Source organism: Neolamprologus brichardi, chromosome 3 (genome assembly GCF_056152115.1).
Source record: "Neolamprologus brichardi isolate AB-2024 chromosome 3, ASM5615211v1, whole genome shotgun sequence".
Classification (NCBI taxonomy): Eukaryota; Metazoa; Chordata; class Actinopteri; order Cichliformes; family Cichlidae; genus Neolamprologus; species Neolamprologus brichardi.
The window spans coordinates 42,719,746-42,737,217 of record NC_142106.1 but is presented as its reverse complement, the minus strand read 5'-3'; the positions used below and the strand labels follow the sequence as shown (position 1 = coordinate 42,737,217).

At 43.2% G+C, this 17,472-nt stretch overlaps 1 protein-coding gene across 4 annotated transcripts in view; it reads left to right on the top strand.

Moving 5' to 3' along the window:
* kdm6ba (lysine (K)-specific demethylase 6B, a) overlaps positions 1–17,472 on the top strand; it is a 117,507-nt gene that overhangs the window by 4,258 nt on the left and 95,777 nt on the right. For all 4 annotated transcript variants that reach the window (XM_087837690.1, XM_087837691.1, XM_087837685.1 and 1 more), the window contains exon 3: positions 6–49. The gene's annotated coding sequence lies outside the window, so the exon portion shown is untranslated. The remainder of the gene's footprint in view (positions 1–5; positions 50–17,472) is intronic.

Below are 17,472 nucleotides of genomic sequence, written 5' to 3'. Positions count from 1 at the left end.
TGCAGGGAGGCAGTCTGCACCTGGCCTCTGCAAGTGTCCACCTGCTCAGGTAAGACTTTTCACCTTTTACCCAGAGCCTGAACTACCAGCGCTAGCTCTACCTGCCAGCTCCGCAGTGACAAATGGGATGTGCATGACTGAACCGTTTAGCCATGATGGAAACCTCTCTCTGTGCTCTGCTTGTCTGTCTTCCACTAGAGATTTTACGTTGTAGTCGGCTATTGTTTTGCATGTGTATAGCTTCCATAGGCTGAACCAGAGGCTAAGTGGCCTTGAATACGCTTTAACTTCCATACATTTAAAGGTTTTCTTCTCTGTTCTGCCCTGCTGTTCGCATGCCTTTACGAGGCATGTACCAGAGAAAAAAATGTAGTTCTGCTATTTTACTGATATAAATCTTTCTCTGTTTTGCCGTTCTCACCACTGTCAGGGTTGGGGCCCAGGCTAGAGCCATGCACACATAAGCGTCTCTGTTTTACAGATGTAACACCATTATTTAGGTGTACACGCACCTAACCCTGCACCAGTTCTGTTTCATTTTCACACTTGAAACACTCTCTAGCATACATCTCAAACACCCCCACTCGTGTAGGGACAAATGCACACATGCTCGCCAAGCCTCACACACCTGCAGTGTTTTTTGTGATTCGGCCAGCTCTGCTATATTACATGCATTTATAGCTGGCAATGAATCTGATCCATTAGAAACATGATTTCACTACACATTACACGCAGCCTTGCTTAAGGCCGTTATTCTTGCACATGCACGTGCACGTACATGCTGAGCAAAGTATAGCTGCAAGAGCCTCAGAGAAGGAAGCGAGACAGGAAGGTTTGTAGTTCAAATAAGAAACAGCATCGCAGCATCAAACCCAGAGTGGTGTCAACAAGGTTAGTCAAACTGCAGATAGTACTAACCAAGGAAATGCAGAGATTACTGCTGTATAAGAATCAAACCATGAATGGATCAACCTGTGTGAATTAAGCAGATTGTGGTTTGCAACAGGAAGCGGACACCGCATGTGCAGAACCAGAGAAGCAGTCAAATATAACAGCTAGATGAGCAGAAGATGTTTTTTTAGTACTTTTTGTTTTCAGTGTCGTCACTTAGGACTTGATAGTCGGGTAGATTGTGCTGCTGTATACCTGTGCAGATTCACGTGTACTTAGTTGGAAATGTGTGACATGTGCAAAAGTGATGAATATTGTGGTGCTGATGCAGAGCCAGCCTTAGATTCACGGCCTTAGATTCACTTTTTTTTCAGTTCCAAGATAATCATGGCTGCCAGACTCTGGGACTCTTGCCCCTTGCGTAGATAATAACATCGGTGGTTTGAATTTTGGGCCCAGCAGTTATGTGGTGTAGGGCTGCCACAAACGATTATTTTGATAGTCGACTAGTCACCGATTATTTTTGCGATTAGTCAACTAATCAGATCATGCATCCATTGGACGTAAAACGTACAGCTTACTGCACCAGCAGCATTTGCTCTTATATAACTATCATTAGCTTACAGCTTTAAGTGTTTAAGGTATGTGCTAACTCAAAATAAAGACAAGATGATAGTTTGTTAAATTTTTATGAAATTTGCAGATTGTTTCGGTGAAGTTTAATAAACTCCTTGCTATCTAAAATATAACGGGACACCGGAGTATATTCTCGAGCATCTCACACTTCTGATAATCAGTTGTCTGCTTGACGTTTATTCAGCTGTGTAAAAACTATAACTTTAATCTCAGCCAAACCGATTTACTCAGGAACAAATAAAATACTAAAAAAAGCCAAACAATAACCTTTTTAAGTTATCTAAGTGACTTATATATATTTAACCTGAGTAGTGAAAGACAGCGGTGGGTTTGAAAACAATTTGCCGGGAGTCAGGTGTTCTCACACGCTCTAGTTAACCTAGCCCCCGGCTAGCTATCGAGCTAGTGGGTAACAGACGTCTCCGAAAACGCCGGAGCGCTTTTGAAAATATGTGGTGTCTTGATAAACTGAACAGATATTTGAGGTTTACACAGCTACATTCTCGCCTGAAAACGTTTATTTTGTGACCCAGAAAGAATAATAAGAGTAATATTAAAACTAACTAGCTGCCGCCATTGTTGGAAACTGAGCTGGGCTGCGCTATGAATTCTGGGACACAGCTTCTTCTTCTTTGGTGTTTAACGGCAGCTGGCATCCTTGTACATGCAGTGCTGCCATCTCCTGTTTCAGTCCGTTATTACACTCTTAAATCCTACTACTTATTCCTGCTGCTTTTGTCATCTTGCAAAGCTTCAAACGACTCGTCGACTATTAAATCAGTCGTCGACAATTTTGATAGTCGACGTAATCGTGACTAGTCGACTAATCGTGGCAGCCCTAATGTGGTGTAGTATTGGAGTTAGAGTTTTGGCACCGGCACCCTGCCGCTGTAAAACAGGTGAAAGCCTTGCATTCGTCTTTTTATTTACTGTATTGTTTTTGGTACGTTTGGTCACCTTCCTGAGGATGACCGTGTATCAGATGCAGTTGTACTATCTTATGAAATTCCATCCATAGTGAGTGCAGGTCTATCTGATACGCTTGTGTTGGTGTTGTTCCTGTATCAACATAATAAGGCTTGTCCAGGATTAACGTTACACCTGACCAATCACATTGTTATGATGTCATAGATTTTTTGGGGGGATAAAAACCTGCTGATGTCCACTCAGGAAAAAAACCCAAACAGGGAGCGTTTAGGGTCGGGGGTTAGGATGTGATTGTGGTGAGGGTTACGGTTATGGGGTGTTTCACAATGTTTCCACGTTGCAAAAGTGTGACGGCACCGCACTGTGATTGAACCAACATTAGTCTTGTTGATCCAGGAACAACACTAACAGGATGATATCAGATCGAGTGTGAGTGCACGACAGCCTGTTAATCAGATCGTAGGTATTTCTGATTATTTTATAATTTTATAACATTCTTTCTTTACGTCCTTCCAGTTTATGCGTCTTTTTTCACGCCAAGTTGTTTGACTGTTATACAAGCCCCAGAGGAACAGGCTGGGTGCTGTATGTGGAGTAAGGCTGAAAGCGCACTGTGGCCCAGGCCCAGTTTCGGCGTGACTGACAGCCTTTTGTGTGAATTCCCCCCCTCAGTGTGTTGGTTCGAGTCCAAGAGAGCCACCTCCAAATAGCAATAATAAATCTAACGCTATGATGATGTCACCACGCTTGACTTATAGAGCTTGGCAGCACCCTCTCCACTTTTTGGCCCATTGTAAGTGAAACAATTCCACATGGAGCACCTGGGACCAGTTTTGCCAGATGGTTTATTTGGACAGGGATCTAGTTTAAGACCTGGTAGATGAGTGGCACATGTTCGGCTGCAACCCCACAGAGAGAGTGCACCATAAAAGCACAGCCCTGCAGACGCTGATGGAGTGGAATAAGCCACAAATTTAATTTTAACAGGAATGACGGCTCAGATATGTACACATTAGAAATGCTTATAAAGTGAGGTGAATAACAGACATTTCAGTTGGATAGGCTTGGAAAAATGCTGCTTTTACTACTCAGCTCCATCTTTTATGCAGCAGGTGACTATCTGATACTGGGTTTAGGGTAGGCCTATCAAAGGCTCGTGTCCACAGGCCTTTAATGTATTTTCTTCCACCTGCATTCATCACTTTCACTTTTCTCTCACCAACCAATCAAAATGAAAAAAAGAGGCGGTTGGCCTTTGACATGCGTTTACTGTCCTTTTGGAGTATCACCGCTGTAAATAATTGAAAATACTCTGACGAAGAAGGCTTTTGTAACCTAGCAACAATAAGCGGTCTGAATTTAAGGTCATGGGCACAAAAAGAAAATGCTGTCTGTGGACACAGACGCTGGGATTTGGCATCTTTTCACCACCATCGTACTCCTCCGCTTCTTTCTTTTAAACACAAGCAAACGTGTGCAATCCACATATGAGTGGCCCAGCACAGACATGTTAAATTAAACATGTTTAATTTCACTTCAACTGGGATGAAACTAAAACGAAACGATGCTTCTGGTTCAAGGGAGAGCAGACTGTGAGGCAGGATATAGAGGAAGAGAGGTGGTGAGAGCTGAGTCAGGATGCCCGGGGGTAGGACAGCAGGAAGCAGTGGGTGAGGAGGAGGAGGACAGGAAGTAAAGGGAGGGGGAGAGACTCCTCTTCATCGTCGTTGTTCTCATCCTCCTCCTCCTCCTGTCATCATCAGCAGTGTCATTGAGGGAGGAGTGGCGTAGGGAAGAATCGTAGAGGTGGAGCTGACATCATCCACTTCCTGGAGGTCTACGAGGGCGTTTTGCCGCCGCATAAAGCACATTAAACACACACGTTTACAGCATCAAAGCTGTTTAATGCTTTTAAATAACAGCTGGCAGAGAGAGGGGGAAAAATCTCTTTCTTTTTTTTACTACAAGAGACTGAAGGGGGAAAAAGAATGAACGAAGAGAAATCTCATAGTGGAAGTCGAGATAAAGCCAAGATAAAGACGTGATGAAACCAAGTGTTCCTCTGGGTTATATAACGCTCATGTGAAAAGAGGGCACTGGGTTTGTGTGTGTGTGAACTCTTTTTTAGGCTGTGTTGTTATTTGTGTTTGTGTGTGTAGAGGGTGACAGAGCCAAAAGATGCCTCTCCTTCACTGCCGGGCTTGTTGGTTTGGCCTGCATTACGCAACCGTCACAATTCTCCGGTGGTGGGCTCCATATTTGCGTGTCTGTGTTACTACACGTTTAATAGGCCAGCTACTTAAATACTTGAACGTCTGTTGGTGTTTGTGTTAATGTGCGCACCTGCGTCTGATCCCCCCGCAGTGTTTTTTCTTTTAGGCAGTTAGGGGTGGTTAGATGGTGCAAGATTAGTGTGAGGTTGTGGTAATTTAAGCAAATGGAGGCAATATGGGGTTGCACTAGTTTTTAGAAAGAATTACGCGGGGTAGGTGCTGACATAGCTTTTTAATGCAGTACAACAGCCGCCCACAAACAAAGCTACAAATGAGGAGAGCTGCTGAGGAAAGTGACTAGATGTGTGATTATTAGACAGTTTTGTGCATATGTGTGGTTTGATTGCCTTCAACTTTACTTTTTCTGCAACTGACCAGTGTAATATCAATAAAAATACAAGACATTATACAGTTACTTTCGATTTGAAATCTTGACAATAGCAAAAGGCCTTAAAATTCATGTTTTAAAACTGGGGAAAGTCTGCCCTGGGCCACTCCAGCTCAAACTTTTTGCTAATTTTAAGTTTTCTGTTCGACCGTCTCTGAGTTATGCACAAATTTCTATAGCTATGAGTGCTATAGATTTTTAGCTCCATATATCCATATTTGCTGCTCAATATAGAATTTCACTTTTCACTTTTTTTCCACACAAATCTGAGGTGATGTTTGAACATGAATATTTCAAAAACTAAATAAGATAAAAGCCTGAAGTTTTCACTGGTCTTTCTTACTTTCATTTATTATAAATCATAATTGACCTCCAAAACACACATCTGAGGCCTCAGTTATAAAGGCCTCGAGACTGGTCAGTTGGCAACCCCTGGTTGCTAAGTAAAAATGAGTATTCCCAGAGTGGTTCTGGCAGGTAAAATTGAGCACTGCCCCCAAAAACCTGTCCAGTGCTTTCATTGCTAGCAGATTTCCAAAAATGCCCATAATTTGCAAGAAAAGCGTGACTACAAACACAACTACTCTACAAATGGTAGAAAAACTGTGAAAAGTGCGACACAAACAGCTTTCATTTTACAGGTAGAGTATCTCCCTTGCTGGTTTGTTTTTTTTTTTACCTTTTTGAGATTTACTACCAGTGGCTAGTAGGGAGTCATTCACCAGTCTCTAGGCCTGCATGACTGGAGCTTTAGTGGTTGTTTTCACAACAATTGCCATTACCTCCAGCATCTTCTCTCCATCCGCTTGGGAAACACACATTTTATCCTCATGACCAGTGTTTGCCAGATGATCAGTGACTGCTCTCTAGGCCTGTGTGATTGCAGCCTGAAAGACCAATAACTACACAGACAGTAGCAGGTGCTCTCTCGGGCTGCTGCAGGACGTTTGACATAATGCAAATGAGGGATGTTAAATCTAATATTGTAACCAAGGGAGAGACGGCGTCATAGCATAAACAACAATACTGATTTATTTCTAATATCGTAACATTTCGTGTGCTTTATTTGTTTCCTTGCCGGGAGTTCAACGTTGAAGACTTCTGGAAATGAAATGTTTGATAGAAGAACACTGCACGGACAAGACAAGTATCATCGACTAGCTTATTTCATTTCAGTTTTTTGAAGTTTGCTTGGTTTGTCAGAGGTGCTAATTAATTTTCCCAAGTGGCAACAAATAAAAAACTGGGACTATTTTGTAGGACGATGCAGATAAGCTTATAAAGACATCAAATTGATAGTAGGCAGAACTAAATTCAGCTTCATTTATACAGCGCCACATCACATGTCTTCATATGAATTGAGCTGCACCACTAAGCTGAAGTGATTTCAGCATATCGGTGCTACCACAGTCCCAGTTTGCCTCCTTGGGAAAATCAATTGCTTATCTGTGCTCTAGAGCATACTTATCGGATCCTTTTATGAAGTGCAATTTGTTGTTATTGGCGAAATCATAATGACTGCAGTCACACAAAGTTCACTGGCAGACAGTGGCCTTTAAAAGTGTACATGACCAATAAACACCTGCACTCATGCTGATGCTGAATATGGTGTTTTTTTATATCACTCTCTGTTGGACATCTTGAACTTGGCTTGTCTCCCACTATAATAAACCTCGATAGCTGACGCAACGTGAGAACTTTAATTGGATTTTTAGCATCTGATCATTTGTTGTGTTGTCTAGCGGGGAAAAAGGACACATTTGTCTGTTTGTGACTTGAGAAAAAACTTGGCTGTAGCTTTTGTTGCTGCCTTAAAAAACTCAGGGCAGAATATGGAGACGGTCTCTGCCTAAAAAAGCCCAAAGACATGTGGCTAAAACGCTTACACAAGCTTTAGTAGATGGTGGCTGTGCATTCCTGTTGAAGAAAAAGTGTAAATCTCATCAAATCCTAGCTTCTTCTGACTCTCCCAAACCAAATCCCTTTCTCGAACAAATCCACTGCCAACCCCCTTCAAAGTGGGGGGAGAAATCACTGCAGCTATAAGCTTTCTTGTGTTGTGCTCTCTCACCCTCAGACCCTCCCTTCCCACCGTCGTCTCCCCATCTTTCTCACCCAGCTCCTGTTTTGGCTTTCTGCCTCTCAGGTTTCTCCCCACCCCCAGCTCCTCTATCTACCCCACACCCCTCTGTGGCCCCCCTTTGACCCCCTGTTACCCCACATATACCCCCCTTCACCCTCCCTTTCCCCAGGGCAAGCCCACAGCTCCCAGTCCTTTGTGCCTTCTCTTCCCCTCCCTCCATCCTCCACCTCTGTCTCCCCCTTCCTTTGTGTGCGAGAGGCCAGCAAAGGGAGAGAGAGAGGGCGTAGAGGAGGAGAGACGGAGTGACAGGAGCTAGGATGGAGAGGGATCCTATAGACGAGATGTGAAGCTGGAGCTTGAAGCCGTTTATTTATACATGTTCTGTCTTGACTTTTGGGTTTACACCTAGAAAGGTGGTGCGTCCACCTTTACCCTGCAGAAATTTTCAGTCTTTGGTCTCTTTCTATATTATAATGTGATATGTGACAAAAAGACATAAAAAAACAAAATACTCACACCATCTCTGTCTAGAAGGCGTGGCCTAAATAGATATACCTTCAGTTCTCTCTCTCCTTTTCCATTTAGGCACTTTATTGAGTTCTTGCACAGCTGTAAACACAATCGCTGTAGTTAAATGAGTGAAACGGAGGAAAATAGCCTATGTTTATGGATGGAGAGTACAAGAAAAAGTCTGGCTCTCATGTCACTAGTACAGATAACTGGATTGACTTAAAATGTGAGTGTATGTGGTCAGTCGAAACACAGCTGAAATATCCTCTGTGGTTTGAGCTTTACAGGTTCTAGTAATTTTTGCTAGTTTTGGTTGGACTTACAATAATATACATCGCTCACTGTGGGATGGACACAGGACCTCTGGGGTTGTCCTGTGGTATCTGGCACCTGCAGATTGAGAGCGGATCTCTTCAGATCCTGTGGGTTGCGGAGCGGGAGTCTGTGGATACGCTTCGTTCCAGTGCATTCCACGGATGCTTGATTGGATGTGGATCCAGATTGTTTTGGAGTTCAGGTCCATGCACTGGCCTCTTTGACTTGTTCCTCAAGTTGTTTCTGAGCAGTTTTTGCTAGTTGGCTGGCACATCCTCTTGCTGGGAGACGCCAATGCTTTTGGTAATTTCAGTTGGTCTCCAACATTTAAGCGAGTGGATCAGGTCCAACTGAAACCCAAGTGATTGCAAAGGTTTCCTGGGAGAGCAGTACACTGCAACGTGATGATCAATGTTGGTCGCTTCACTTTTAACTGGTTCCAGTGCGTATATGTTATGTCCAAGTCAACAGGGGGCGATATGTAGCAGTTGTAACACAGACAGTATGAGAATCCAGCAAAATCAGACTGCAGACAGTGTAGCGCATACACAGGTTTTTATTATCTGCCGTAAACAAAAACAATGCTAGATTTTAAGTGAGTCAGTATTCTTGAAAATCTTGTGCTTGTATGTGTGTCCGTACATATTTATGAATGAGAAACTTTGTCATTAGAAACTTACTCATGAGTAATTGAAGTCATAGTTGACTTGCCTAAGCTTTTAAGAGCTGTATTTAAAATCACGTGTCACCCTCACAAACATAAACAGAACAGAAAAAGACACAGGTCGCCAAACTTAGATACTGGAAATAGGTCATTACGCAGCTAAGAGGGCGTGTTTGTCTATTTATGTTAACCAGACAAGATGGCCAGACACCAAAGGCGGCATTCACCTACTGACCTACCAAAATGACTCGCCAGAGCTGCAAGAAGCTTTGGCGAGTCATTTCAAAATCTGCAGAAAGAGGAACACGTAAACTCGTGTGAAAGTGAAACCTATTAGGCTTGCGTGTACAGAGCGAGTGAGCGACAGCAGCCCGTGAATGTTGAGATGAATGTATTAATAGGTTTGCCTCAGCGCGTGCACATGCATTATACATTTACCATCCGAAGACCCACAGCACTGCGCATGCATTTTTAAAACGCAGGAAACAGAAAAGGTGCGTCACACCGTTCGTGCGTGCTTATCTGCGTGCGGATGCATGTGTGAAACCCACTTGCTCAGAGTGCACGCTCAGAGGAGACCATGTTCCTGGAAAGCTGGTTGCCACCCCTGTTATCGCAGCTAACTCGATTAGCGGAGCTTCCGCCGCCAAGCATTCCTCTCAGAGCGCAGCGACGAGCGCGCCCCCACAGCTGAGGAGCCCCCTTCGCTAGATTTAATTAAATCCGCCAAAATAATATACACCCAGTTCCCAGCTAATGTGGCACTTACTGTTGCGCAAATATGGCTCTATCAGCGATGTGTAATATTCGAAACATCAGCATGAGACACATAACAGAAAAGCTCCATTTACCATTGTTTTAGTGACTGATAGAAACATAAAAACATGCCTTTAGTCTTCAGGAAAGTGTTCTGCATTGGATCTTTAAATTCACTGCAAGCCTCCACGATGGCATCCTAATACGTACTTAGCTGAACTGTTTATGGAAAACAGCACTTTGCTACTGTCGTACCAATTAACCGCAGCTAAGCAGGAATGTCAGATAGGGAGCCAGCCTTTCATGAGAGGTCCTGACCTTTCCCCGTGATCACGCTAATCACTGATCACTTAGATAAACACTCGTTACCGTAAGATGCCATTATTGCCTCTCCCGAAGCCTTCCTATGGACAGTAGTAATAATTATGCCCCCGGGTAATTGGCTGACTAATTGCTGTTGGTGGGATACATACATTGCCTGGCGTCAAACCCAAGAGGAAGCTGTGCTATTACTTTTAATTACCTGCTGTTAGGTTTGACAACTGACCCCGAGTGCTGTTTTTTTGGCGCTGATGGGCGAGTTTTGGCTTGTGGGAGGGGAAGGGATACTGGGTATCAACCTCCGCTCCAGTGTGGTCACTGCAACAAAGGCCCAGATGGATCGCTTCTGTCCTCACACACACACATGCTCTTGAATACACACATGCACACACACTGTGGGATGAGCAGACACACTTTCCTTGTTGTCCTCTGTGCTCCGGCTTTTTAGGCAGCAGACCCATTCATCATGTGTCTGTCTGTAGAGGAGCTGCTATTCATCGTCTCTCCTCCCTCTTATTCTTCAGGAGCCGGCCTGTCTCATACTCTGTCTCTCTACCTTTCTCACTACTTGGCTCTTTGTATTTTGCCCCCCCGCCCCCCAATCTCTCTCCTCCTCTTTTTATATCTTTGATTCCCTCCCTCTCTTCCTCCCTCTCTCACACCCTCACTCACACTCGCCTCGCCAAGAGAACAAAGGGGACCTAACCACTTACCTTGTCTGCTTCTGCTTGCGTGCATGTGATGCTGAGGGCTCAACCCACAGCGCCGGTTTCCTCCACTGACACAGAAATCACTAGAACAGTTTTTGGCCTTTTATGGGTCACAGAGAGCGACAAAGCCTGGACGCCCACCTGCTACATAGTGCGTTAGTTGCCTTCAAGCTTATCAGTACTGGATGCCATACTGTTGATGTGTAAGGAAGATTATATACACAAACAGTAAAAACATTATCAGTGTCTTGAGGTGGTCACACATTTTATTAGAACGAGTAATCTTATCAATATTTACTATATTTATTTATTTGTGTCTACGTTGTTTGGAAGGAAGAGTGGTCCTGTACAAAAAAGGAAAAAAGGATGGACTTCCCATTATTATTTTTTGAGTTTTCTTGGTATTATCCTTGTGTTTTGAAACCTAGTTAACTTTTTCCCTTTCTTTTTTAAAGGGAGAGCCTTGGCAGAGATGTGTTTTCAGTGTTGATTGATTGCTGAGTCAAGATAATGTAAAATCTGTGCAGAGGAAGAGCCCATTCTTTCTTAAAATTACTAGATTTGGCATTGGTGTTGGTGTTGTTGGTGGAGGCACTCTGAGCTCCCTTCTAGTTCATGTGACGTATACCTTCTTTAAAATAAGGCGTTGGTGCTCTGGTGCAGATATCTGATATCTTCTGAGAACCAGCCTACATTTGGACAGCTTTGAGAAATGAACCTTCTGTTGGATTATGTAGCAAAAGATGGGATGTTTTGAATTCATTCACTGAATTCATTGGAGAATTTCTTCTAGTAGTCCTTTCCAAAGTCACAGACAAGATTAATGACATCTTTGGCCCCAACAAATTTGTGGTTTTGGAATGGGGTCTAGATAGGGAACTGACGCTGCCATTGGGGCGACAGGTGGGGTACACCCAGGTAAGGTTGCCATTCTGTCACTGGGCTAACAGAGAGACAGACAACCATTCACACGTACATTTACAACTGTGGGCAATTTAGAATCACTATTTAACCTAACCCCAATAACAGAAAGGCCCGGGCCAGACGATGGAGTCAAACCCAGGACCTTCTTTTTGTGACCGTTAGACCTTAACCAAGTCCTTGTAAAACATCTTACAACAAGGTGACCAGAGACCACAGAAAGCGAATGATATTTGGCAACTTGGAGCGACTAGGGGTGAAATAACTGCTGGCAATGTGAAGTGAATGAGACCTGTGATAACCTTTCAGACTGAAGAGACTACCAGTGAAACTACAGTGAGTGAAGAATATCGTTGATTGACACATGACCTGGTGGTAAATACACTAGAGGCTCACCTAGGCAGCCAGAATGTCTCCTAGCAACCAGCTGGCAGCCCGAAAGTGTATCACTTCCACTATGTACAGGGCTCAGGACCACTCTTTTTAAACCCCACGCCCACTCATGGTACATTCTTTGTATTGTGATCAGCCCTGATGAATTCCATTCTCTGTGGCACATAAAAGCAATAATCCTCAGTGTTCAGCGACCTTCTGCGGGGTCATCACCTGTGCCGAGCTCACAAACCATATCATATCTTTTCCTAATCCACCTCCGCCTGCTCCCTGCACGATAAATTCATTACACCAAATGCTAAACTTTAAAGCCCTCCATAAACTACCTTTTAGACCATCCTCCCACCCGTCCCTGTGCTTTACGATGCTCTCCAACAACTTTTAGGACTACGTTACCAGTTTTTTTTAGCTAAGTACGCAGTGTTACGCTATCATCATGCAAATTATTTGTAGCAGTTTTAGACAGCTCATTTTACCAATTTTGGCATCATACTTGAAAATGCGTGTGCTGTTTTAGAGGGTAAACGATGCAGTTTTATTGTTTCCTTTGGAAGAATTTTTGAATTCAGCAGGTCTGAATGAGTAGCGTTTGGTAAATCGCTGTGGTGTGAAGTGCATGTTTGCATGTTTGAGCCACAGGCGTGCATTAATCTGGAAAAAAACTGGCATGTCAACTGGCCATGAAGTTTCCACACATTCCATATTAATGATATATATGTGCGAAATGAGCTGTAACTATTGTTTTTTATACATTTTGTAGAATTTTGTGGTCTGCTCAGGGGCCATGTGTGTAAATTAGCATTTTTGCTAACTGTTAGCATGCACTGTCCCTGTGAAACAAAGAAAAGTGTGAGGATAGTTTTGTTTCATTTAAGAATACAGAAGAAAAAGTAGAGAGGCTAGTATGGTGTTTCTTCTCTGTGTGAATTTATGGAGTGGTCTGTGTAGGATCTCGCCCTGTTCATACTCACTGTGTGCCTCTGTGTTTCAAACAGCTGGGCACATCAGTTTTACAGATGTGGAGACGGTGCTGAGTTAGCTTGTCTGCTGTGTGCCTTTTGTTTATATTCTTAATGCTTTCAGACTCATTGTTTTGGCCGAGTCAACTTTTTATGGTATGTTCATTGTGTACAAACTTACAGGCCACATACAGCGCTAAGGCCAGGGTTGTGTTGCCATGGTGAAGATGAAATCCAAAATGCAGAGTTGTAAGGAAGCCTGCAATTGGCTTAGGAGCCATACATGGGATTGTGAGCCGGCCAATGGGATACAGGCTGAGCTAGGGCTGTTGCTAAGGGGAGTAGCTTGTAACAGAGTCAGCTGGGTGTTTTCTCTCTCGCTCTCACACAGTCTGTTTCTTGCTCACTCACTCTATCTCTCCTGCTGCTAGCTCTGCCTTTGCCCTCATTGACTCCTTCCCCCCCTCCTCCTCGCCTCCCCATCGCTCTCTCCCAGCAGTTTTTTTTTTTTTGCACTTGTACATGTGCAGAAGGGGAAGGAGCACATGTTGGAAATTATACTGAATATTTTATGCAGCTTGTTGTTTGTTAGAGCCGTCGAAATCCTATACATGAAGGAGTGTGTGTGCACGTGTTCGTGTATGGCAGTGCTCACTTGAATCTGTGAAAGTTTGTATGTGTTTTTCTTGTTTATTTTTTTGTGTATGTTTTCTGAGTACATGCATCTGCCTGGGTTGTTCTCTGGGAGATTTTCCTTCCGTTCCAGCACAGCGTCGTTCACCAAGTGTTGATATCTTTGTTGTCTTGTGGTTGCGTGATGAGCATGTTTTTTTTTTGTGTTTATTATCTAAGTGTTCATGTTGTGGATCTCTCCGGGGACTTGTGGCCCAGTAGCTAGGTGGGTGGGGGCGGGTTTGAATGCCAGCCAAGTAGTATTGGGTACATACTTTGTGTCACATAGGGCTGAACCTCACCCACTACCACCATCTTCACCCTTTCTTTACTCCATATGGAACTACTAAGTGATAACCACTGTTAACTTCACTTTATAAATTCTTTATAAGTCCTTGGTTTTTATATGGAAGTGTGTCGTTAAGGGTGTGATCCAGTCATAAGCAACAGGATGTAATTTCACTTACCTGTTTCATGCCGATAACTCCCATAATTCATAGCTCTATGTGCTTTGGTTGTTGCGATACCAGCTTTACAGTCAAGTTCAGAGTCTTTGTAGGTTTCTCTAGTTTTGTAGCTTTCAGAGCAACCTGAACCTTGTACATACATGCATAAGTAAGATATGTCCTTTAATGTGGCTTTGTAGTTTACAGAAATGTCTCTGATCAGTGTCACAGACAAATTGCAAAGCTAGAGTTTTGTGATATTTAGCATTATAAATGAAAGTGATCTACCTCAATCGAGTTACAACCTCTTTAGCTAAAAAATAAAGCCAGCGTGCGAGGGCGAAGACAGTGTTAGAATGCTGAACATTCATGGGCTCTCTAAATCATTTCCCTGTTCTTGTCACCTACATTTATTAATGTTTGAATAATGAGGGCCATTGCTGCTGGTTGAGGGTAAATTTCAATACTTCCAAGCAAAGTTTAATAATTACTTCCTCTGTTTATCCTGCACATGCTTTACTTAGGCAGTAGTTTTAGAAGCCAGATGACATAAACAAATAGGTTAAACTGCAGGGACTTAAAGTCACAATTAGATGAACTCTAATTTCCTGCTTCTGAATTCAGATAAAGCTGAATTCGGTCCTTTTTTTTTCTTTTTTTCTTTTTTTCTTTTTTTTCTTTTTTCTCTTCTTTTTTCTCTTTCTTCTCTCGCAAATTCTATGCTAAACCTGGTTGGCTGACACAACCGTCCATGTATAGAAGGAAAACAAAATTTCTTTAAGCCTTCCTACTTTACTTCTACTTTAAAACATTTAATATTCTTTAAGTCTCGGTGCAAACAAGGTGTAAATCTGCATGTCTTACACCTGAAAAAATCCTCAGTTTATGACAGTTTGCTTCAGCAGTAACTAAGAAATTCAAGATTCCACATCCATAATGACCAGTGCTTTTTATATTTTAAATTGCAGCATCATCGTTTATGCAACATCTGTATTGAATATAGTTGATGAAGACATTGTGACATCACTGGAAAGCAAGGTCCAGCTGTGAAAACTCGAGGTCCACATTTAGGTTACCAACATCTTGGTGTTTGAGCGAGGGGCAGATCTGACTGAGAAACAAAAAGCATACCCTGCTTTATCGTCCATTTTCTCTCTAATGGGGACTATGATTTACAAACAAAACATATACATTAATTTTTAAACTAGCGAATGGGTGAACAGAAAGTTTTCTCAGGTTAAATAGCAAGAAAGCCAGAGGACAGTTTCTCATAAACCCATATACAATCAGACATCTTAACTGCAGGAGTACCCCCACGCCCCCCCAGATAAAGACAGTTTAAGGCACGGCAATGAATTCGGTCCTTAAAATCTTAGAAACGGGTGCCTAGCCAGTTACTCTGTTCTCCAGGAATACTATGAGGAATCTTCGAGTAGTTTTTGACTAGGATACGTCCTTTATATTGAACAAACCTTGATGCCTCTTGCGGTTTAATTTCCCCACATCCAAAATGCAGCATTATTGTTGCCTGTTACTTTGTGGTTTCGGTGAACTCAGCTGTGAACTTTGAGCTAACTTACTCATGCAAAGTGTGAACCTCCACAACCCTGATGACTTCATTTATCTCCAGGGCCGATTGTGCGTTAATGACAAGCACAGACAGGGAGTGGGACGACTATTGCGTGGTCATCTACTTATGAAACTGTTGGTCAGCATCAGTAACAAAGTCACCGTCATTATTTATTTATTACAGAGTTGCTGCATGAGTTATCAGCTAACCCTTTTTATATAGAGAGCGTTTTATTCGTGCGTGCAGGTCTCCCACTAGCGTTTAATATGTAGATCATAGATACTGGAGTGATTCATGGCGTACGTGGGGATAGTGAATGAACCGTGCCAAGAGGCTAAGCTCTACAAAGAATGCCTTTTTTGTTTTGGGACAAGCGGCGTTATACAGCACGTCATCCCACAAGTTGACAGAAGCAGAAACAAAGACTCTGCTCTCCCTACATTATTTGTGTCTCTCCCCTCCTCCTGTTTCCTTCGTCCTCACATTTCCTCCCTCCACGCTTCCTGCTTCCTGCTTCTCATCCTCTCTTTGTTCATATTTCTCACTCGCAGGCACATTTTTCACCTTCTGCTGTCATTTCGAGCCTCTTTTTTCCCCTTGTGCGTGTGTCTGTGCGTGTTTAATGGATCAACGTGCCTACTGATGCCAGGGGAATCACTGACCTGACGCTTCCTACTTATGAATCAAACTCCCCTAATAGAGCATGGCTGCCTTTGCAATGACATAACACACGCATTCACACACGCCATGGCCATCCCATAGCCCCCGAGCATTCATTCATAATAATCTTCTCAATCAATTCAGAGCCAGAGATGGAGAGAGATGAGTGGGAAATTGGGAGAGGAAGGGAGACGGTGGACCGCACTTCATGTGAAAACAAAGCAATTACAGGCATTATTAGTAGTGTTAGCTGTGTGTGCGTGTGTGTGTGTGTAAAGAGGAGATCAAAAGCAGGAGCCCCATCTGGCTCTTAGCTCTCCCACTGGTTCCATTTGGGTTATCACCACAGTTCTTGTATTGATACTGTGCGAGTACGTGTGTGTCTCTTTTGTGTGTGAACACAGCATAAACGTAACAGGTTTGTTCAAATGGTAAACAAATGCTCGAAATAACAAAAAGTGACCATTTGTAGACGCGCTTTAGTAAACAGGAGTGACTCTTGAAGAGCACATGCACACACGCACGTGCTCCACCTGAACAGTCGGAACGATGGAAAACATTAGACACATGTGCACGGGCTGAGAAAGTTTCCTAGTGTGCACTTGTGCAGTCAGGGAGACTTACTGAAAAAGAAGCAAGGAGTCAGTCGCTGTGTAGAAGTTTAAAAATAGCAGTAGCACACACACACACACACACACACACACATTGAGCTTGCAGCTCAGAAATAGAAGAAGCAAAAAGCATCTGGCTGAGCTCAGTCTTTTCTCCCCGCTTTCCTCCGTTTTCAGTTTTTTCCCTCTTTCCCTCACTGCAGTCTCCGTCTGACAAAAAATCTAAACTAAAAGAGACAGCACAGAAGAAATGGCAAAGAAGAGGTAAGTGAAAATGGACCGAGAGCAGAACGAGTGTTAAGATCAAAGCATTCAAGTATCTGTGGAAGTGTCAGACAGTCTAAGTTTGCATCGCCGCATTTCAGCGAGCACGTGTTTCAGTCATAGTCGCTTGTGTGCGTTTGTGCACATTCGGCGTCTCGCCTGCATGTTCCCATGCGCGTTCTGACTCTTCGGCTCTGCACACGTCTGAAAGATGGATTTTCAGTAATCTCTCTCTCTCGGCTTCACAGGCAAGATTTTGAGAGAAGCAGAAAAACAAGATTCAAATAGAAGGAGGAGGGGGGGAAAAAAGAACAGCGAGTAAAAGACGGGGTGAGGGTAGAGCAGGTGTCATGGTGAATTTACAGAACACACTGTTACTGCCAGTATTTATCTGTGTACATAGAAATTCTCTTTGCCACTCCTGTGTGTTGCCATTCGGTGCAGTGACAGTTTATTATCTCTCTGATCACTGCTGACTGCCCCTCCACAGAGACCCACAGAG